Below are 25,153 nucleotides of genomic sequence, written 5' to 3' on the forward strand. Positions count from 1 at the left end.
AAATATCTTATTTTGTGTTCAACAGAAGAAAGAAACTCATACAGGTTTCTAACAACTTGAGGGTGAGTAAATGATGACAAAATTTTCATTTTTGGGTGAACTATCCCTTTAAACAGTATTTTTGCAAAAGTATCCTCAGACTTGGAAAATTGGTCTTGTCTCCCTACTTCTTTTGATGCTTGTATATCGGTGATTAAAATGAATGTTCTCCCACATATTAATTTCTTTTCATCTATGATTCCTCTTTCTCCACCTGCTGGCTACTGGAACAAACTTGATGCATGTGTTTCTCGTTATATACAGTGGGTACGGAAAGTATTCAGACCCCCTTACATTTTTCACTCTTTTTTATATTGCAGCCATTTGTTAAAATCATTTAAGTTCATTTTTTTCCTCATTATTGTACACACAGCACCCCATATTGACAGAAAAACACAGAATTGTTGACATTTTTGCAGATTTATTAAAAAAGAAAAACTGAAATATCACATGGTCCTAAGTATTCAGACCCTTTGCTCAGTATTTAGTAGAAGCACCCTTTTGATCTAATACAGCCATGAGTCTTTTTGGGAAAGATGCAACAAGTTTTTCACACCTGGATTTGGGGATCCTCTGCCATTCCTCCTTGCAGATCCTCTCCAGTTCTGTCAGGTTGGATGGTAAACGTTGGTGGACAGCCATTTTTAGGTCTCTCCAGAGATGCTCAATTGGGTTTAAGTCAGGGCTCTGGCTGGGCCATTCAAGAACAGTCACAGAGTTGTTGTGAAGCCACTCCTTTGTTATTTTAGCTGTGTGCTTAGGGTCATTGTCTTGTTGGAAGGTAAACCTTCGGCCCAGTCTGAGGTCCTGAGCACTCTGGAGAAGGTTTTCGTCCAGGATATCCCTGTACTTGGCCGCATTCATTCTTCCCTCGATTGCAACCAGTCGTCCTGTCCCTGCAGCTGAAAAACACCCCCACAGCATGATGCTGCCACCACCATGCTTCACTGTTGGGACTGTATTGGACAGGTGATGAGCAGTGCCTGGTTTTCTCCACACATACCGCTTAGAATTAAGGCCAAAAAGTTCTATCTTGGTCTCATCAGACCAGAGAATCTTATTTCTCACCATCTTGGAGTCCTTCAGGTGTTTTTTCATGTGTCTTGCACTGAGGAGAGGCTTCCGTCGGGCCACTCGGCCATAAAGCCCCGACTGGTGGAGGGCTGCAGTGATAGTTGACTTTCTACAACTTTCTCCCATATCCCGACTGCATCTCTGGAGCTCAGCCACAGTGATCTTTGGGTTCTTCTTTACCTCTCTCACCAAGGCTCTTCTCCCCCGATAGCTCAGTTTGGCCGGACGGCCAGCTCTAGGAAGGGTTCTGGTCGTCCCAAACGTCTTCCATTTAAGGATTATGAAGGCCACTGTGCTCTTAGGAACCTTAAGTGCAGCAGAAATTTTTTGTAACCTTGGCTAAATCTGTGCCTTGCCACAATTCTGTCTCTGAGCTCTTCAGGCAGTTCCTTTGACCTCATGATTCTCATTTGCTCTGACATGCACTGTGAGCTGTAAGGTCTTATAGACAGGTGTGTGGCTTTCCTAATCAAGTCCAATCAGTATAATCAAACACAGCTGGACTCAAATGAAGGTGTAGAACCATCTCAAGGATGATCAGAAGAAATGGACAGCACCTGAGTTAAATATATGAGTGTCACAGCAAAGGGTCTGAATACTTAGGACCATGTGATATTTCAGTTTTTCTTTTTTAATAAATCTGCAAAAATGTCAACAATTCTGTGTTTTTCTGTCAATATGGGGTGCTGTGTGTACAATAATGAGGAAAAAAATGAACTTAAATGATTTTAGCAAATGGCTGCAATATAACAAAGAGTGAAAAATTTAAGGGGGTCTGAATACTTTCCGTACCCACTGTATGGGATGGGAAATGTCCTCAAATCAAGCTGACTACCTTACAGCATTGCAGATTACATGAAGGTCTATCTTTCCCAAATTTTAGACTGTACGCTCAAGCCTTTACTCTCCGCCCTTTATCAGTCTGGTTTAATCCTGATGCTTCTGTGTCATGGAGAGCAACTAGTGAATCTGTAGTCTATCCCTATGAACTGAAGCATCTTGTTTTTTCAGGGGCTCCACTGAGGCAGTGTAAATCTCAGTTTGGTCCTATTGTAACTCATCTCCTCTCTACATAGAGGGAAGTCGAAAAGAAAACACAACAAGTTACAATCTGGCATAGGCATTCGCCTATTTTCCATAATAATCTTTTGTCAGGAAATGTCCCATTTAACTGTCCACAATGGACTCACAACAAAGTAAACAAATACAAATAAAATCATTTCAGAACATTAAAGCCCAATATAATTTACAAGGTACCTCTTTTTTTTTTAATGTTTTTTTCGTATTAGAGCGGCCCTTCGGGCATATGGGGTACCTTGGGACTCTCATTTACCTATTCACCCATTGAGCAAACTAATCCTTCCTTCTGAGAAATCTCCCTCTTCTGTTTCAGTTGTTTATCTGTCTCTTCTTGAGCATTCACACAAACCCTTATCTATTACAACTGTTTGGGCCAAGGATCTTAATGAGGATGCGCATGTTTTATTTTCGGATAAGGTATGGGGGATGTTTAAGCTGTCTTCAAACCCCAATCATCAAATGATACACTGTAAATTACTACAAAGGGTTTACTTGACTCCTATGAAACATTTCTATACAAATCTATCCTCCTCTCCTAAGTGTAATCTCTGTTTTCAATGACCTCTAGGCACATACTTGCACTTCTTTTGAGATTGTCCCTCTCTCTCACCTTTTTGGACCCAGCTCTCACAGGACTTATCATATCTGTTGGGCACAGATATATGTTTGACTCCACGTCACTTTTTTTTTTTTTTTTTTTAATGATTTTTGGGACCTCAACAAAAATATTTACTGTTAGCCACTCTCACAGCGGCAAACCTTTTTTTCTTTTTTTTTTCTTTTTTTTTTAATTTATTTAATTTAATTAATTAATTTATTTTGTATTTATTCTGTGTTTATATTTTATTACTATATTCTTGAAGTCTACCAGGGGTGGGATGGTTTGGGGTGGGTTCTAGACTTGTATAACTGTATTCTTGGATATCTTGGCCTTTAAAAAAAAATAAAAGAAAAAAATAAAACCCCTCAAACAGATGGTAACAAAAAAAGAAGACAAAATAATAAGAATTTACAATTTAATAATTCTACATACGTATTTATTTTTAAAGTTAAATGGGGTTGTATATTTATGAGCACAACTGCACATGCTCTATATTTTTCATATTCATCATTTCCCTTTCAAGTTCTAAGCAGTCACTCTAATTCAGATTACTTCATTCATGCTTTATTTTACTCTATAAAACCCAAGGAATTAAATTGTAAATTACATAATTGGAGAGTTGTGCACTTATAAATTAATAAATAAAAGTAGTTAACTACTTATTTAAAAGAGCACATTGACTATAGTTTTTACCTGACGAGTAGCTTTTAAGAACTTTTTATTTGAGAGAATCTTCCTGCCACTGCTTTGAGTTCAATACTGTCTATTGTATGAACACATTAGAATAACATGGCTTAAAGCTTCTCGACAAATAACAAACCGTCCATTCATCCTCAGACACAAATCTTCCACCTCTTCCCTCCAAATGCCACTGATGAGATATCAATTACAGTGAAGTGTCAGTGAGGAGCTGGGCCAACCTCATAATTTAGTCATCTATGGAACGTTTCCAGACAGTAGATTGATCCAATCACTCCCTGGGTATATGCTATTCATTCAAGTGAGAGCAGGACACATGAAAGAATGAGGACACCGTCATTTGGATTTGTGCACAATCTATAATTTCATATTAGCACAATACATACAGACACACTTCCTCAGAGCACTGACGGCTTTCACGTGCCTTTCTACAGAGATCCATCAATAACTATCATTGTGAGCCCTCCACTTCACCATACATTCAATGTGTCCACAAACCCACTAATGCAAGGATGATTCCTAAATCTTAAGATCGATTTTTTTAGTCTATGCTGCTTTCTGTTGATGCGTGAACAAAACTTTATTAAACATTTATAGTGCTTCATCCAATAATCGCAATAAGCTTAGTGCTTTCTTACTTTTAATATGACAGTCTCACCTTTCTAATTCTGTCGATTTTGTCACGAAATTCAAACAACAGTTGTCTTTATGGCATTCTTTAATACGGTGTGACAAATCACCTCGGTTCAAGAAGCCACACAGAATAAGCGCACATAAATGATAATCATCTCTTCCTTAGCACAAAATAAACATGAATGAACATCAGAAGGTATGTTGAAAGATACAGTATGATTACTCAAATGTATCATGTCTCATGTAAATCACTCACTTAATGTTACATATAACTCAGGAAAGCCATTCAATGACCATAAACTCATTAGTTAACCATAAAAAAAATATCTCTAGAGAGAAGAATTTTGATAAATATATGCACTAGATTACATACTCATTATATTTTTTACTTAACTGTTAGTAATGTCTTCATTAACACTCGGCCGCACCGGCGATACTACCTCGTTTTTTTTCTTACCAGTGCGAAAGAGACTCAAAATACTTTGTCAGTTTTGTACATAAAATAAGAGTTATACATCTTTCAAATCTGTGAAATGTCTTCTTTAATTTGTGTACACCCACAGTAAAACCAAAATGTTGTGTTTTTTGCAAAATAAAGGAAACTAACATGATGCGCAATCTGTTGTCTCTCTCTGAATGAAGTCCATTCTGATAGTGCTCAGAAAATGATCTGTAACTTAGAGAATACTTATCACACAAACATGAGACATATGTATAAAGAAACGTTGAAATGTCAGGTTTTAAAAAATAATGTAAGTTAAATGCAAGTCAAAAACAATATTCTCTGTTTATATCTGTTTGTAAAGAGAGTGATGTCAGTCGTTTGAGAGTCACCTCATTATCCGCTAATGCGGCCACGCCCACGGAGAGCATGCAGCATTCAAGCGCAAATTCTGAGGCGATCCATGCAAACAGAGTCAACAACGCCCTCATCAGCTGGAAAAAATGCATCAAGCTTAGTCAGATTCATGTGCTTTTCATCTTTTTGAGATGAGCAATAATTCTAAAAGGATTTACCTCAGAGGAAGAACGTGAATGATTTTAATTTCATTTTGAGGATCAACTTGATCAAGCCGAGGATTGTGAATGGTAAGTATTTTATTCTTAAGTTCTTTATTCTAATCGCGATAGACTAGTGTTTGTGAATATTAAACCGCAAAAAGACGGTTTAAATATGAATCCTGCATGTTCTGTGTGTCTCTGTGTGAATGATTGGGGCAGACGCGTGGTTTCGTTTAGGCTACTACACACATAACTTACATCAGTAAACATGACTTATTGGCTTTTCCCAAACTTTACTGCTATTCACCTTATTTTCCGCAACAACAAGGGTGGCGCCATTGTGTTCGTTTTGTCATCTAACTTCCTTAATCCTATAGCTGTAACGGTAGATGATAACAGAAAGCAAATATGTTAAGTATTATATGCTCATTTAGGGGCTGCCATAACAATTGGATGAAGAAGAGAGATCAATTGCATCAACGATGTTACGAACACAATGTGAAGCGGTCAGAGTGTTGCAGTGCACTTTACAATTTACACCCACCACCTTAAGACAAGGAGCACCTGAGGCAATGGCTGAAGGAGCTAAATTTGAAGTGCCCACCCAAGCACCCTTATGTGTGTTCGTACCATTTCATGGATGGGGAGCTGACTGAAGAACACCCTTACCCCGAGAAATGGCTCGGCTACGATGTTGCGGTAAAGAAGTCACGCCGGGTGCTGAACAGGTTGTCAGATTCAGGTAAGCTAACTTAGCTAGACATGTGCTTGTTAGCCTAACTTTAGATTTGTGAAGTCCGTTCTATGAATACATTTGAGATCAGTAACGAGCAGTTAACAAAATACAACGAATCTTGCATTATTACCATTGCCACCAATATATTTATGATAGTACAATGGTACATATTTACGATAGTATTATGGTACATTATAGTCTTACAGTATCTTACATTATTCCTGTAAGTTACAGAGATTGCAGATGATAGCAGGCCAGCTAGCTACATCTCTCATTCAGATATTGATATTGACCTACGTATTAACACTAGAGTTAGAGACTGTGTGCAGACTGTCTCGTTTTTAATGCACCTCTCTCTCTCTCTCTCTCTCTCTCTCTCTCTCTCTCTCTCTCTCACACACACACTGTTCTGTTTAAGTATGGGTGCCATCATATATTAATTCTCATGATGTATTAATACATAAAGTACTAATGTTAAAATGTTTATGGTTATATTATTTCCACAGATGCATCGATGAGCGTCAGTGATCAACTGTGAGGAGGATCACATCCACATGGCCCTGAACTGTGATGCAGAAACACACTGGGAGGATCCATCTGTCTCTGACCACAACTATGCTTCAAAATCACAACTCAACCTGAAGCCAACTACATCTGATATGACAACACAATGCGTTGAGCCGGCGCCATTGTACATAACTCTGCTGAGAAACAACCACCTTTGTCAGCACATAGGGTTGACACTGGATGCATTTCATTCAGTCTCCGAGCACCTTACCAATACATACACCAACAGTTTCCAGCTACACACTTGGGATCAGCTCCTGATGACTCTGATGAAGCTGCGTCTTAATTTATTGCAGGGTGATCTTGCTGAAAGGTTTGGTGTTTCAAAACCTGGTGTTGTGATAAATTCATAACTGCAAATTCAGGGTTCCTGGAATATCTTCGTCCAGGCGATGAAGTAATTGCAGACAGAGGCTTCACCATTACTGATCTCCTTTATGAAAGGAAAGTGAAACTTGTCATTCCAGCATTCACCAGAGAGGCATGCAACTCTCTGAAGAAGACACCACCAACACTAGGCGCATCGCCAATGTACGTGTCCATGTTGAGCAGGTCATATGCCGACTGAAAACCTTCAAAATCCTTTCTTACAACAGTTCCAATTAACTTTAGCCCTAAAATTGATAAAATGTTGAGAATTTGCCCTGTGTAACCTTCTAAGCAACATAATTTCTGATGTAGAGGATAAATAAGTGTTGATTTGTAGGTGCGTTCCATGTCTGTCTGTGCTGTGGTGTTTCTTTAACTAATCAGTGTATGTAGTTATTTTTATAAACCTTTACAATGTAACCAGATGTTACCTATCTGTAAATTATTTCTATAAACCTTTACAATGTGACCAGATGTTATCTGTTAAGTTTTTTTTTAATCTTTACAATGTGGCCAGATGTTAGCTGTGGTGAATAGTTACGTCTATAAACCTTTACAATATGATAAGATGTTATGTTTTGTGAAGTTTTTTTTTTTTTATCTTTACAATGTGGCCAGATGTTAGCTGTCAGTAATTTCTTATAAAACCATATAATGTGAGTTCTGTAAACTTAAAGGAATTAAGTCATGTCAAGTTTGCAAATTAATTCCATCTTGGTTTATTACATATGAAAATTAAATGGTTAAATATTACTTCTACATGAAGGTCAGTAAAAGGTGTCTCTAGCTTCCTGATGACACTCTTACAATTGATTTTATACAACTTATATTAAATTATACATTTTCTAAAACACAAATCACAAAGTTATCTCGTTTAACAAAACTGATTTAAAATAATTCCAGTCTTCACCTACACCCACATGCTGCTCCATCAACTCCTGACAGTCCCCATAGGTTACCCCTGGCCCCTTCTTTGTATCGTCTACCCACGTTAACGATGACGATGGATGGGACAATATGAGACCATCTGATCATCGTATAAAGTCTTCTCCGTGCTCCCATTTTAAAACATTTACAGCATTAACGTTATTTGTCATTTCTCTAAAGTTATAGCTAGCTATAAACAATCTTCTAACTACTGAACTACCTACCGGATGTGCCGCGTCAGTTTAGCGGAAGTCGGATGACAAAATGCGGAAGAGCGAAGTATTAAAAGTGGGCGTAGCGGAATAAGGTGAATAATGAGATGAGTGAAATCAACTGAAATACATAATAAATACTGAAATAAAATGTGTCAGTCACAAAAACATTTATAGGCTCTATAATACAACAAATGTAATACATAAAATTATAAGGTTTTAGAATTAATTTTATTTATATATTATAGTTTTATAATTAATACATAAAATATTAACATTAATACAATAGTTGATATGATCCTGTTATCGGCATGCTCACAGTTGTTTTTTTTTTATTTTATCTCACAGATTTGAGAATCATCATGGCCAGATATTGGCCCACATTAGACTGCATGAATATGATGGTGAGATCACTGACTGGAAGCAGGAAATTTTTTTCTTCTTTTTCTCTCCAGTGCATAGAAACACCAAACACCTTGGAATGCCAGGTAAGTAATGTTCACTATATGTTTGAACATGATTTATTTCCAGGTATAACTGTGTACTCAAAATGTGCCTTTGACTCTTATTTATATTGTTAACCATATTCTAAATAAACTACAAAATAAACTACTTTGTCCTCACATTCTTCTCGCATACCTGACTGAGGCTCATTATGCGGGTCATTGTCTCCTCAGGTGTGAATCACAGCATTATTCAGGATTATTCACGCCTCCATGCATACTGTCTTTCTAAACAAAAAGTGTCTTGTTCAATGTATTGTTTTATGTGAATGCGTAGGCAGTATGATTTTCACATCACTTTGAAGCAAAAAATTCTAGGCTCCTACATTCAGTACCCAGAAGTCCTGTGGACACATTTAGTATTTGTTTTTTGGCCTTATGTCAGTGATTTAAATTCTTTTTTTTTCAATAACCACGCATAAACGTTATTCTCTCAAAAATACAAACATGTACATACATGTTGCTAACATATGGTAGCCTAGTTTGTGCTGAATACAGTGTAATGACACTTTTGCCATTAATATGTTTATAAGCAACTGAAAAAAGCACAAATGTCAGAGCATGTCAAAACTTCTCCAGTTCCCCAAAAACCCTCAGACCCAAGAAGGTTAATGTATGTTTGAATAAATGTGTCATGAAAACATAAGTTATTACAACAAGTTATTACAGCCATCATTTGTAATTCAAAACATAGAAATGAAAAATTCATCTCGGTGCATCACTACAAATCATGAAATTAATTAAAACGCTAATATTCTCTAATATACAGCTGTTAGACCTTTCATTGAGTGGTGTGTGCTATTCCAAATCATACCCATTCAATTGAATTTGCACAGGTTAACTCCACTCAAAGTGTAGTAACATCTACACATGAAATTGGAATGCTCCTGAGCTTAATTTCAAGTGTCCCGGAAAAGGGTACAGATATTTACGCAATGTAATTATTTCTTTTCTTTTTTTTTCTTTTTTTTTTTCATAAATTTACAAAGTTATCACAAATATGTTTTTTTGCTTTGTCATTATGGTATATGGAATGTAAATTGATGTGGAAAAAAGTTATTTAAAGCAGTTTAGCATAAGTCTGCAACATGAAGGGGTTTGAATACATTTGCAAGGCGTATATATAAAACTTTTAATTAAGTATAAAAGCCATTTGCAGTTTCGGTTTTCAGCCAAGTGTATCCTGAATTTTCGGTTTTCACTAACAATTTTGGCTACCTTAGAAGGAAGCAGAATTATGCCGCCACCTTTCAGAGTAGCATTCACATTCACAATGTCTTAAAATGCTGTTAAAATGTGAGGAAGGCAGATAACTAGGTTTTGGGACAGAGCATACTATTTAGGAAAAGAGAGGACAGGCCAGATTCAAAACCTAAATGAAAATGTGTGTGAGGATTCAAACTGAATCTTTTAAAATAGATCTGCACGAAAGTCAGAAATCAGACTGCATCAGCTTAATTAAAATCATTTAGTTCAGAGAAAGTCACTATCATGTCAGCAGTGGACTTTCATTTTCATGAGCATGCAGTGCACTGGAAACAAATCTACTCAATGAGTTTTTCTTATTTTAAAATATCTAAAAATCATCGAACCAAGATAAATGTACTTGTGGCCGTCGAACCAAGATAAATGTACTTGAAGTCAGCTTTATTTATATAGCACTTTATACAATGCTGCTCGTTTAAAAGCAGATAAATAGGAAAATAATGATTCAATGATGTAAACAGAATTCAATTCTGCTGTAAAGCAGGTCTAAAAAGACAGCAGTGTACAATCAGTGGTGAATCAGTTTTGTTCAATAACTGTTCACCAATTATGGAATGAGTCTTTTAGTGTGTTCAATGGTGTATTTTCCAGAAAGACTGTGTAGATGTAAAGGACGGACTCATGATTGTGTGTGCACATAGCAGTGAGTTAATAATAATAATAATAATAATAATAATGATAATAAATATAGCTGCAAGCAGCGATACGGGGGCAAACCTCTGAAGGGGCTGTAATGGGCCCAATGCGGAGCAGGAAGAGCAAAAACAGCAGAAATTGAACGTACATGAAAAACAGCTGGTTCAGGAGTACAGGAGAGAATGAACTCAAAAGGAGTTCAGATGAGAATGAAGACAGAAAGAACAAAAACACACTTATGTCTAATCCAAGAGGAATAAAGATTAGAACAACGCTTACCCGGATAATAAAGGAAGTGAAATTAAACAACATTACACACAATTTTATAAAGTTGCCCAACATGGGACTCAAACCCACAGTCTCTGGATCTGGTGCCTGTAACTCATCTCCTTGCACCACTGGGCAGGTGAACGTTCACACACCTGCCGAAGTTCAGTAGTTCATGTGAAAATTAAATCAAAATGAAGAATTTTTATAAAAAATGCACCGCATTTTATATTTAATAATTTTAGTTTAGATCATTCTGTAGTGCAATGCAAAGCAGGAAGAGCAAAAACTGCAGAAATTGAACGTACATAAAAAATAGCTGGTTCAGAAGTACAGGTAAGAATGAACTCAAAATGAGCAGAAGTCCAGATGAGATCGAACACAGAATGAACAAACACACTTACGTCTAATCCAAGAAGAATAAAGATTAGTACAATGTTTACCCGGATAATAAAGGAATTAAAATGAAACAACATTACACAATTGGCCATTCAGGGACATGTTCACACACCTGCTGAAGTACAGTAGTTCAAATGAGAACTCAAAATGAAGAATTTTTATAAAAATGCACTGCATGTTATATTTAATAATTTCAGTTTATTTCATTCTCAGAAAGACTCAGTGTCTGGAACAGAAGCAACTTTTACAAAATAACCATTTAACATTAAGCTAACTAGCATAAGGACACAAACACAGGCAGGGTCAACTTTGACATCGAGAATACAAATTTTGGACAATGTTTTCAAAAGTTATAAGCGTTTTTGCAAAAATCCTTATATCTCTGAAACACTAGGTGGCACTGTGTTCAAACGTCTCAGGTACCTTCAGGACATGCCGATGATGATACCTACCAAATTTTTTGCCGATATGTCGAATTCTTTAAAAAGATATTGCAATTCATGACAAAATTCAAAATGCCAGACAGGTGGTTCATCCGATCCTGGCAAAATCGGTATCCCGGATTCTGCATGGCACAATGAATCCATGGATATCAAGATCATGATTTTCTGACAAACTGTTCAGATGTTATGAGCAAAAATAGCCATTTTTCCAATCTCATGACCTGTACGTGGCACTGTTTAAAAATTTGTCAAGGACCCTCAGATCATGGTTTCGATGAAGAGTAAACCATGATGGTTTCGATTGCTCAAAGTTTGGCCGAAATACAGCCTCTGAAGCGATTTTGGGTCAACCTCATTAAGTTTGTGACATCGTAACTTTTTAACAAAGATGAATAAAAAAAATCAGTTCAGTCATTTCTGTGCGGCTCGGTCCAAAGATCATCTGATCCAATTTTGGACAAAGTTGGACAAAATTTGGAGGAGGAGTAGCAAAAAAACAGAATACTGTACTTTTCAAAATGGCCGCTACTGTAATGGGCGGAGTCTTAATGTTGAATGTGATTAGCATTAAGAGAGGAATCAGGTATACTAAATTTCATTTTTTTCTAGAACAAACGGTTCAAAAGTTATAACCTTTAGAAAAGTGAATTTTTGAACTGGTGGTGGCACTATAGAGTTGGCCCTAGAGACTCCAAAATTGGACCAATCACTATTCATGACTATCTCCACAATTGTGCCAGATTTCTTCATTTTCTCATGTTCCATTGATAGGGCTGCCATAGACTCCCAATCGGGAGGAATAACAATAAGAAGAAAACTAACAATTACAATTGGGGCTACAGGCTCTTCGGGGGTTGGTCCCTAATAATAATAATGATGATGATGATGGAAAACATTTTTTGAGGAAGCAAAGGTCATTGACTAAATGTGAGACATGGCAAAGAGTTAAGTAATGAAGTTTTTCTGTCAAGGACATGTATAGAAATATCAGCATTAAGTCTCTTCTCTGCAGCCAGTGTATCTGTACAGTATGTGCATTCACATGCGTCTCTCTCTCTCTCTCAAGCTACAGCCTTTAAATGCGACAGAGAAAGAAAGTAGTTCCAAAGGTCAAAACAAGTCATTTAGATTAAAAATGTGCTAAAGCTCAGACAACTGTTTCTTAGGGAAGCAATGTGCTCAAAACATCCGTCTTAGATGAGCAGCTCAAATGATTTCCAGTGCAGAGGTCACAATCAGCCCACTAAATAATTAACCGCTCAAAGCAATCAGTTTACAATATCAAAAAACCCAAGAGCTTGATGTCTCAATGGTGCTTTGTGCATGCTTCATTAGTCCAGCCAGAGGAGGATAATGGGGGCAGCTCAGCTATGGGGGGAGTGGGACAATGGGGTCGCAATATATACTTTCAATTAGCTGCAGTGAGAGCTGGGTATAAACTGCTCGCTATCACTGCGTTTACACCGGACATCTCATCATCACCCCCCACAAAGCAGAAAGTGACCACGGCTAGTCAATCATGTGGAAAATCAAGTCTTCTCTTTATTTAAATTTCATTCTGCTTTATGGGGGATAATGATGCTACTCACCAGAGGACACAGGATATAGTGGATGACAGTGAGGATCACTGGAGACCGTGCAGGAAGTTAACGCTGATTGGATGGACCGAGTGTGTGCATTACATTGAGTATGACTTAATTTAGAGGAAATACATTTTATTCAAACAGATCAGACAGTATGTCTCTCAAAGCACAGAGTAAATGTGAGTCTACTGTTAGAAAACACTTTGTTATTTTGATGTTTTGAATGTTTTACTAGACATTGATGCTACATGAAAATGACTATGAATATCATCCGCATCACCACACATCATTCCCATCAGCCTGATTCAAAAGCAATACTTAGATTACACCACTGATCTATTTCTCATAACGCCTGACAAAAACTGTCCATTTACACACAGACTCTAATCAGTGGACTGGGTCCGATCAGAATACCTGATCTCCAGCATGACCAGAGGAGCCTCTTGCTGTCTGTGCTGATCATTTACATGACTTACACACCCAGTAAATAACAGCAGAGGATTCTCACTCAAATGTGAAACCCGTCACACTTAAGCTGTGAAAGGAATGATAACAGTAAACCTGCCATCTGGGACATTAGAGAAATCAGTGGGTTCATCTGAAGGCCTTTGAACTTGGCCACTTCTTAATACTAAGAAGTGTGCAAACGCAAAGTTGAATGTATCCCTCGAGATCCAGTTTCCATGCTGAGGTACCATGTAACTGACACACACCACCTGTTGCTGGAGGCCTTTTTGGCTTATTTGTCGCATGAGAAAAACTTTGTTCCCTAAATGGATTTAACACTCCTGAGCACACGCACGTGCCTATTATTAGAGAAGCCGTTGACACACCTGAACACATGTAAAAGCATGCACATGCTCTCACACATTCACACAGCGCATTGAAAAGTGAAGCCAGAGAGGCTCTAATCCTCTGAGAGGCCGAGGGCAAAACGACAGTCTCGTCACTCACACTCATCAACACATCGCTGGAGATCCAACAGTCTCGTCTGGTGTCTCATTCCTCTTCAAATGAGGTATGTGCTTGTTTCTTCATTCTCTGCTGTGCAGGTGCATCACATTCGATTTCTCCATGACTTTATGAGCTCCCAAGGGCTCATGAAAAGAGATCCAGGTTCAAATGTCTCTCTCACTCAAACTTCATTCTCTAATGTCAATGTTTTAAAACTGGGGTGAGCTCTGAACACACACCTTGAAGGCACAAATTTCTCACTCTCTGAATAAAGCTTTTCACTGTGTAACTGAGGAAAGTTAGAGATCAGCATGGAAGTTGTGGAACGTTTTACCTTATAATAACTGGAAAAATGGTTTCTGCTGTCACTTAGTTCTCGTGCTGTGACATAGGTGAAACTTGCATTTTTTTAACTTGCCATGAATAAATTTGTCTTATTACAACTGCAGACAACAGGTAACAGCACAAGCAGCCTGCATACTGAGCGTCACTCATTAGATCCAGTCAGATTCCCTGAATTAATACACAGCCTCTGAGTCTGGACGCACTGGTTTGACCAGTCTGCCTGAAATCAAAGGCATGCAGGTGTTGCGCTTATACAGTGAGGAAGAACATTCAGGATACAAACAAACCCATAAAACAAACAAATAAACAAATAACACTTAGGCACTTAGTAGCATGCAAACTAGTCATCCATGAGCACAACTGCATATTGTGTTCAATTTCCTGAGGTCGGGGGGTATGTGCACACTGATGACTTTTGGATGGATAGATATTGTGAGATCAAGACTACACACATTTCACACACGTTCACTCTACAGTCATTCACGGAGTGGAATTATTTGAAAGCTTTACTTGAAAGACTTATTTTTTTTATATATTAGGCAACAGAAAAAACTAAAATCAAAAGCACAAGCCTCCTGATTTCTTTCAAGCAGTCCTGGCTGGTCACACAAGGCACGTGGCGAGTGCAGGAGACACCAGCAGCCTTTCACCAGTCTGGTTCAGCACAGTTGGCCCAGCAGATGGCCTGTCAATAGAGGGCTTCAAGGGAAACGGGTCGTCCCAACCACAGATGAGCCATGGGGTGTAGAGAGCTAGAGGTGCAGAGCCGTAATGGCGCAGGTGGAGAGTGTCCTACCAGAGTCTGTCTGGCATGTGTTCCAGACAGTATGTGCCATTTTATGCTGATTTATCATCAGTCTGGTGTGAATATATCAAGGGAAGGAGAACACACAGGAATGATCTCTAGTCAGAAGATAGGGACGACTTCCAGTAACACCTTGGCATGCCCAGTCCTGCAGGTGGTGAGTTGGTGGAGCAGGTAAAAGACTATTGGCATGGCAATTCCACCATCTGGAGGAGTCAGACCCTCAGTGGGCCTCAGAAGAGCGAACACAGCCAGAAGAACCATCTCAAGAGAGATCCGCTGCACACTCCCTGAAGTAACGATGAAGATGTAACACATTGGAGATCCGTGTCAGCGGTCCATAGACATCACCAAAACAACAGCAGGGAATCTGAGTTTTCATTCTTCAGAGGCAGGAGGTTTTTAGGACAAAGACCTGGAAAGGTCCAGCTTCAGAAGCATTGTGGAGAACATGCGGGCCTTTACAAACAGCCACTGGAATTCTTCAGATTTCAATCTGAACAAACGCAGGCATGCTTACAGGCCGACACCATGCTCGACTCCCAAGCACCTTCAGGAAATGAGCTCCACACAGACCAGCTCCCTAAAAGCACCCAAGAGATAACAAGAGTCCCAATAAACACTGGCTGTTTGCTTTAAAGACGCAGGGAACCCACGTGTGAAGAATAATCAAAACTCACTCTCGGTCTCCAGGTGATCTTTACAACCTTTCCAATCATACGAAATCAACAGTAAGACTGACCCATGGACCCATAAAAATCACATGCACAGAGGGAAATTAGGTGTAACGTACATTTGCAGGCATGATGGGATAAATGCAAATAGAATAAAAAAAACAGCCTATCTGTAAATGTAAAATCATTAAATTATTTTTCTGTATACACAGGCTTTCAATTATAGCACAATGTTTCCCAGGGGTTGGTGCTGTTGAATCTCCTGTGCTCATTGTTTGATAATTCTCTCTGCCACCACAATATATTTCTACTCCAACCCTGTCGGACAGAGTGCAAGAACACTTTTAAGAAAGAAGAAAAAAAGAAAAAAGAAAAACCCTGAGGAAGGTGATTGTCGGACACATCCGTCTATCTGTCCACAAAGGGCAGATTTTCCCACAGGACGTCATTAGCTCAGTCTCTCTTCTGTGTGTCCTTTCTTAAGTCTGGAGATGGCAGACCACCGGCCTCTACCTGCTGCCTGATTTGTATGCAGTGGTGTGGGTGGTGGGGTCGTGTCTGGCCCACCATAACTCGAATTACATGCGGGAGATGTCCTCCTACGTGATCCTGCATTTTATGCGGCAGGTCCAGAATGTGGGGAACAGAAAAGTGGATACGGGTCCCTGTGGGACTGCAGCACACCGGGGCCTCACAGTATAACATATAAATGAAATGTCAATTTAGTTTATTATTGAACTTTACAGCAATTAAACCTCAAGTTCAAAGGCCACAGGAACTTTCATACTAGAAAATAAATGCCAACGCTAACTCAAAGGATGAGAGTGAGACCTTAATTAAATGATGAAAAGATGATGGCAAGAATTGGAACGAGATCTGGCCATTTGACATACCACTCTCAATATGCCACTGACTTACTGGAGTTTCCTATGCACTTTTACATTTTAAATTACTCTTAATTCAACTGAAAAGGCCCATGGAATCAGGAATGAGGCATTTATGAAATAAAATATCTGCCAAGTTTGTTGTTCAAGTTTGTGAGACAAAATGAACTGAAGATGCATTTACAGTGACTGTCATCCAATCACAAGATATTGTCCAGCTGTTTGCTAGTAGTTGTTCATATGTTTGTATCCAACCATGTGTGACAGGTGGTTACATCAACTCCACTGTCTGCACTCTCACCGGTAGTCACCACATTGTGTTGGTGCATATTTACATAAAGGTCTTTGACAATAGCCTCTGTTGCTCACGCCAACTAACATTGCAAACTCTGAAAGACTATGATTGATTTTTTTTATTTATTTTTTTTTTTTTTTTAAATCTTTCACTGGAAATCGGTCAGCCTCTTAATATATCTTACATTTAAGCCATCATTTTGCTTTTAACACAGGTCCTCTCTTCAAAAGTATGCCTTTCAAAGCCAATCTGATGTTAGAAATTCTGAACATGCAAACAATTCACAGGCATTGTGTTTATTGTTGCTAAATTTCAGAACACAGATTTCATCCATATCACTCTTGTAGTAAGGACGGCAGTTGAATGCATAATAATGCAAAAGAAAAAAAACTGTCACTTAACTTTTGTATTCAAAACACTGACGAGCTGAACAGGTTGTTGTGGACCCCATTCTTGATATGAGATAACATGTTTATTTGGCAACACATGCAATGTGACTTGTCATTTTAAGCAGGACACAGAAAGTCAGTCTCTGTGCTTTTCTAAAATGGGTGTATTCAGAACTTCACAAGTCCACATCCTGCTGAAGCTCACACCTGCACTCCTTCAGGTGAACCATGCCTGCTTTATACCTGCAATCTAGTCTCAAATTCTCATGTGATATCCATTACATGAAGCAGAGGGAGAATTCCACCTGCAATTACATGCTGAGATAATACATTATCCTCGGATACTGAGAACAATGACGGCTTTAAACACTCAAATGACGCAGCATTGGACATAATAAAGCAAATTACTCAAAAACGTGATGATTTCTCTAAGGGCAGTCCCTGATCTGAAATCTGCACTTAAAGGCCCTATCCAGGATAAGCTGTCGAACACAAACATTCCCCTCTTAGAGAATAAAAAGGCTGTGAAGGTCACAACATGTGTCACAACTCTTCTTGTATTCCTTTTACATACTGCTGTTTACTCACCTGCGCTCATGAAGCATGTGTGACACGGGGGATCAAGTTTCATCATTGTTCTGACATGCTAAAAGAAAGCCCTCAATAACAGTCTTTAGACTTCACTCTCTCTGTCCCAAGCAGATGTTATCTTGTTGTAGAGCAGGGCAGCAGAAGAACTCTACCTTAACCTCAAGGGTTTGTAATGACAGGGCAGCATGAGGAGCCAGTGCAGAGCTTGTCTCATCCGTTCCTGCAGACCACCATGTATTTCTCATTGCCTGTTTTCAGTTACAAATCAGACGCTCCAAAGAAAACACTAGAATACAGATGCAATATCTGATATTTTTAGCCTGTATAGGCTCCCTGGAAATTGAAAATAGGCCTTTGTCACAAACGTTGTCTAGTCACAAAGACCACAGTCAGCTCACAGTTAAACATCAAACCTGCACATTCTTCTTCTGGTTTGTGGTATTAGATATTTAAAGATAGCCAACATGACTGTAACACTTTACAATGAGCCCATCTGTAACATTAAGGTTAATTAATGCTGTAGAAGTATTGTTAAGTGTTAGATAATTAATTTCAACATTTACCAATACATTTTTAAATGTTAAAATTGTATCTGTTAACATTAAAGCAAAATGAACTAACATGAATGATCAAGGTATAATTAAGATATTAATATTTAATATTCATATTTATATATTTATTTCATTTAACAAGTACAGTACATTTTCATGGTTCAGCCCTTTTTTTGTGTGTGTAAAGTTCAGCACTATGTTTACTTGGAGTATTTTGTTTGTTTTCATTCAGTATCCATTTGAAAAACTATCGGTTGTTTAATCGTAGTTATTGGCCAGTGCAGTCCAACCTAGTTAACGTTATCAGTAAAAACCACTATAGGTCGACCTCTAATTATGAAAACAGACAGTGCTGGTAAACTTTGTCCCTGCGCTGCATTTCCGAAGCTCAGCTCTGCTTTCTTTTATTCTTCAAGTGAAGTCATTTCAGACATAAAACTGGAGTCTCTATTTAAATAATTAAACTTACGTTTCTTAAAAGAGAGCAAATAAGTCTTCCATTCAAATTGTATCTAAAATTAGAAGCAAACTCACATCTCTTTTGGTCCATCTTATTATTAGGGGCCAAGCACCGAAGGTGCGAAGGCACTTATTGTATCCGTTGGCATTCTTTTTTTTTATTAGGGGCCAAGCACCGAAGGTGCGAAGGCACCGTTAGTTTTCTTATTATTATTCTTCCGCTCTTGGAGTCTATGGCAGCCCATAGAACCGTATGCTAAAAAGTTGTGAAATTTGGCACACTGGTAGAGGACAGTCTCAACTGTGTCCATAGCGCCACCACCTGTCCAAAGTTTCACTCATGTTTATGCTAATAAATTTTGAACCGTAAGGGCTATAAACAAAATTCTTTTTTCCACTGATTCCTTGGCTCAAGACGATTTGATTGCACTATGTGACATCATTTTCTGTCACGAAAATTTTCCAGCCATTTTGATTTTTCCAAAAAAGCTACTTTTTCGAATTCCTCCTAGGCCGTTACTCCGATGTTCACAAAAACTGAATCAGATCATCTTCAGACTATGCTTGCAAGAAGTTATCAAAAGCTTTTTGATAGATCCATCCGTTCTCGAAAACAACACAAATGAATTTGACGAAAAGCTGGCCAAATCAGACTTGAGGCTATATCTCCAAAATGATTTATCATATTCTGACCAAACTTGGTACATGTTATCACAAGCATGACCTGAGGCAACATGCAGCGTTTCGGCAGAGTGCCACCTACTGGTCCGGAGATACGACAAATGGCTGTTTTTGCTTATAACTTCTGATGGGTTTGTCCAAAAATCATAAATTTGGACTCGGAAATTTGGAATTTGGATTCGGGGTATCATGCCGAGTCTCATGATATCCAATTTGACGATATCGACCATTTTGGCTGTCGACCATTTAGAATTTTGAGTTAAAATGCTGTATTTTATGAACGCATTAACGTATCGTTATGAAACTCGGCTGTATCTCTGCAATGCTTTATCATATTCAGACCAAACTTGGTACACGTCTTCCCAAGCATGACCAGAGACTACATGCTGAGTTTCGGTGCAGTGCCACCTACTGGTCTGGAGATACAAAAAATGGCTATTTTTCAAAAAGCTGGTCTTTTTAGATTCGGGGCATCATACCGAGTTAAATGATACCCAATTTTCCCATATCGGCCATTTTGGCAGTCGGCCATTTTGAATTTAGTTTGAAAATACTGTATTTTATGAACGCATTAGCGTATCGTTACAAAACTCAGTTTGAGTCATCAGCACGATGCCCTGAAGGAGCCTGAGAAGTTTTGGACCAGCGCCACCTAGTGGAGATTTTTTTTTTTTTTTTTTTTTTTTTTTTTTTTCATATGCTTATAACTTTTGATCTGGTTGACTTATTTTCACAGGAGTCATATCCTTAGCGAGTGTCATTGTCACCTCACTCTGACCATACCACATTAATTGGTCACCTATTGGTCGAAAGTGATAAACCAGTAAATATTTATTATTGACTATATATATCATTTTTCAGCTCTTTTGCCTAAAATGATCTTAATAGGTCTTTAATTGCTCACTGTTGCAGTTGGTCTGATGCTCCCAGCCATGTTGGCTGGCTTGTTGTGCCGCTTTTGTGCTTGGCCCCGTAATTGCTGCTCGCAGCTATATTTTTTTTATTATTGTTCTTCTTCCACTCTGGGAGTCTATGGCAGCCCATAGAACCGCTTGCGGAAAAGTTGTGAAATTTGGCACATAGTTATAGGACAGTCTGAACTGTGGCAATAGCAAATTTGGAGTCTCTAATTCAATCCCTCTAGCGCCACCACCTGTCCAAAGTTTCACTCATGTTTATGTTAATAACTTTTGAACCATAAGGGCTAGAAACAAAATTCGTAATTAAAATTTTCCCGCCATTTTGATTTTTAAAAAAAACCCTACTTTTTCAAACTCCTCCTAGGGCGTTACTCCGATTTTCATGAAAATTGAATCAGAGCATCTTGAGACCATGCCGACAAAAAGTTATCAAAGGCTTTTTGATAGATCCATCCGTTCTTGAAAACGGCACAAATGAATTTGACGTAAAGCTTGTCAAATCAGATTTGAGGCTATATCTCCAGAACACTTGGTACATGTCATCAGAAGCATGACCTGAGGCCACCTACTGGTCCGGAGACACGAAAAATTGCTATTTTTGCTTATAACTTCTGATAGGTTTGTTCAAAATTTGGTCTCGTTAGATTCGGGGCATCATGCCGAGTCGAATGATATCCAATTTTTCCATGTCAGCCATTTTGAATTTTGTGGTAAAATGCTGCATTTTATGAATGCATTAGCGTATCGTTACGAAACTTGGTATGGGTCATCAGCACAATGCCCTGAAGGAGCCTGAGAAGTTTCGGACCAGCACCACCTAGTGGAGAATTTTTTTCCCATATGCTTATAACTTTTGATCTGGTTGACTTATTTTCACGGGAGTCATATTCTTAGACTCCTGAATCCTTGCCGAGTCCAGCGAAACCAATCATGCTAGGTTTCGACTTACGGTTTGTGCGGCGTGGTGATTTAGTGCTTAAAAAATGATTGCGAATATCTTTCAAACCGTTAGTCCGATCGAGACGAAACCAGTGTAGGAAACACGGAACCTAAGCTGGTTAACTAAATGTCACAGCCCAAATGTCAATTTTGATAGGAAGTGCCAAAAAAGCAAGTTGTCCATGGGTCATTTTTTTATGATCTCATACATATAACTCCAAAAAGAAATGAGATATTTGCACCAAATTTGACACACACATGTATGAGGACACACCCTGAGGACACATAAAAAAAATGGTGGGATTGTGCCTCTTGGTGTCACTATAATTGAACAAAACATGAAATTTCCATTAACTACAATGCAGTATTATAATATAAAATGCTATATTATATGAATGCATTGATGTACCATTACGAAACTCAGGATGTGCCATCAGCACCATGCTCTGAAGGTACACAATAGGTTTTGAGATAGCGCCTCCTTGTTGTCAAATGTTATAATGAAATTAAAAAAAAAAAAAATGCTAATAGCTTTATATAAATGTGGCCTATTGTAATGAGACTGGTCTTATTAGATTCCATGGGTCATGCTGAGAACATTGATGCCAATTTTGCCATAGTCAGCATAACTTAGTCTCCACCACTTTGATTTTCTTTAAAATCACTTTTCCAATCTCCTCCTAGACCATTGGTCCAATTTTCACCAAAATCGAATCGTATCATCTTCAGACCATGCCGGCAAAAACTTATGGATTTCATGTTGACAGATAAAACCATTTTCCTATACCGCAGCGACAAATTAGAGGCATGATGCCAAAATGATTGTTGAGTCTGTATCTCTGCAATGCTTTGACTTATTGACACCAAACTTTGCGAGTGTCATTGTCACCCCACTCTGACCATACCACATTAATTTAGTCACAGCGTCACCTATTGGTCGAAAGTGATAAACCAGTAAATCTTTACTATTGACTGTATATATCATTTTTCAGCTCTTTTGCCTAAAACGATCTTAATAGGTCTTTAATTGCTCACTGTTGCAGTTGGTCTGATGCTTACAGCCATGTCGGCTGGCTTCGTGTGCTGCTTTTGTGCTTTGCCCCGTAATTGCTGCTTGCAGATATGTTTATTATTATTATTATTATTATTACTGCATTCAATATTGGAATGTTAAACAATACTAATTTTGTCAAAATATATTCAATTTGGTTTTTGGTTTAAAGATTTTTTATGATGGCCAATTACAATTTCAATTTATTTTGATTCATTATGCTATTCTAGTTTATTGATATCTCTATGTCTTTCCTATGATCTTTTAAACCTTTAGTTGGATTTGTCCTCTGAACATCTGCTAGCATTTCTTGTAGTAAGCCCATCCAGAAAATCTCTCGTCTAAAACACACTGCTCACATTGGGCTCTTTTATGCTCATCCTGCACTCCCCCATGGCCTCATCTGTCTCATTTGTAAGAAGTTCTAAGCTTTGCTGGTAGCACACACATGAGTGAGCTCAAGATGAGCAGGCACTGAGCCTTGACTTTGCTAATGAAATTAACTTGAGCCATTTAAATTGCTCACAGTCAGTGAAATCAGAAAAGGCAGAGATCATGACTGAAATACACACACCTGCAATACATACACCTGCAGGCCCATGTCATACTCTTGCATGTTTTAATGCTGCTGCTAATAATCACTGTTTTCAACTCAGTTGTAGAGATTAGGTTGTAATCTATTGTTTTTACAGTGTTTAATGTAAATGCATCCATTCAAGTATAATGCTGCCAGCTGTCTGGCAAATAAATAATAAATAAATATTATTAACAGTTGACCCTTTAATGTTCAATGTAGTTAGTTACTGTGTGTGAGTGACTTGTATTGCAGCTAGCTACTTTTTTTTTTTTTTTTTTTTTTTTTTTTTTTTTGGCTTGTTTGTTTGTTTTGAGTATTCTGACAAACTACTGTTCAGAGGACCATCCTCAACAACTCTGGCTGTGACGTGACAACAACTTAACTGCTATTAAGAGAATAATCAAAAGATAAGCTGACTTAGATCTTAAACTACAAAGGTCCAATGCTAGAGCTTTAAAGTACAAAGCACAGAGGAACCTTTCATAAAAAAAAAAAAAAAAAAAAAAGGTTTTCTATGAAAAAAAAAAAAAAGATGCTCAGTGCACTTGATGAATCAAGTTAAGGTTCTAGAGTCATTATCACTGCAGCTTGTCCATGACCAACAGGCCAGCTCATCCTGATCAATAAAAGGGAACTATTAGCTGGTGCATTCAAAGTGAGGCTTTATTACTGTCAGCGGACAAAGTTAATGAGCCATTCTTTATCTACTTCCTGTTTTTGGCCTACATTTGCTGAACTTGCTGGGACACGGCAGGAGCAGCTCGTGTGCGAAGTGTGAAGATGTCTAGCACATTCTCACATGTAATCACAGAATGCCATTTAATTCAAAACAACTGCTGAAGGCTATGTAAGAATCTGCTGATCGACTCACATTCTCTTAAAGATTTACACAAGACAGACATTTATCTGAGCATTTGATGTTTCCTAGATAAATAGATAGATAGATAGATAGATAGATAGATAGAAATGCATAATGACAGCCGCAGAAGGATACGGTTTATTTAATCAAGTTCAATGTAAAATACATTAATTACAGATTTCTTGTACAGGTTTGGTAAAAATTTTAGAAGGATCGCACACTCAGTGTAGTGCAGGTGATTGACAGTGCAGTCAGCGAGTATAAACAGCTCACTAGATTAATATGTAGCCACTGTTTATGCAACTCCGAGACAGTGACAACACACATCAAGTTATTCCAGTTACAACTGATGGATTACACAAGTTCAGCACATGGACAATTAACATGTGGGAATATAGAAGAGAGAGACCAGAACCTCTGAGCAGGATCAAGATGAGTGTGTGATTACTGTGCCTCTAGTGTCACCAGAGGGAACTGCAAAAATGATGACTGTTTCCTGAACATTCTCCCATCTGCCATTGGTCACACAAACACAAAGTCCTGTCCTTAAAGGGATGGTTCACCCAAAAATGAAAATTATCCCATGATTTACTCACCCTCAAGACATCCTAGCTGTATATGACCATCGTCTTTCAGACAAACACAATCGGAGATATATTTAAAAATATCCTTGCTCCTGCAAGCTTTATAATGGTTGTGAATGGGGGGCCACATTTTGAACGGCTAATTTTTGGGTGAACTATCCCTTTAACACCAGTGGTCGAGTCAACATTGCTGTGTCAAGGATGCTCAAACCAAGGGGTCAAAGTTTGGCTTCTTTTTTATTAAAAGCAATGAGACACTTGATGTTGTATTGTGAATGCAGTCACTCTTCTGCATCTCTAGTGACAAAATTAATTATAAAATGCAAACTCAATTTCATTGTTTTCTGTTCTTGCAGATGTTTATCAGTGTTTTCTGGAGGCTCTGTATAAGAGTGAGTCCTACTCTCATATTTGTCCTGTCTGCTGTCTGTGACGTCATGTTCTTGTCATATTCCAGCGGCTCCAGAAAGGAAATGCTGACAGACAATATCATCCAGGTACAACTGACCTCCTTGGCACAAACAGATCAATGTTTTAAGCATTACTCTTTTCAAACAAA

At 38.2% G+C, this 25,153-nt stretch overlaps 1 protein-coding gene and 1 long non-coding RNA gene across 5 annotated transcripts in view; one reads left to right on the plus strand and one right to left on the minus strand.

Moving 5' to 3' along the window:
* The window catches only part of cdkal1 (CDK5 regulatory subunit associated protein 1-like 1), a 395,716-nt gene that overhangs the window by 76,626 nt on the left and 293,937 nt on the right, over positions 1-25,153 (minus strand). The gene's annotated exons all lie outside the window — the stretch shown is intronic.
* Positions 82-25,153, plus strand: part of LOC127497983 (uncharacterized) — a 28,418-nt gene continuing 3,346 nt past the window's right edge. The window contains exon 1 of the long non-coding RNA XR_007925736.1: positions 82-25,091. This is a non-coding gene — a long non-coding RNA (uncharacterized LOC127497983). The remainder of the gene's footprint in view (positions 25,092-25,153) is intronic.

This window comes from Ctenopharyngodon idella, chromosome 16, assembly GCF_019924925.1.
Source record: "Ctenopharyngodon idella isolate HZGC_01 chromosome 16, HZGC01, whole genome shotgun sequence".
NCBI classification, from domain to species: domain Eukaryota; kingdom Metazoa; phylum Chordata; class Actinopteri; order Cypriniformes; family Xenocyprididae; genus Ctenopharyngodon; species Ctenopharyngodon idella.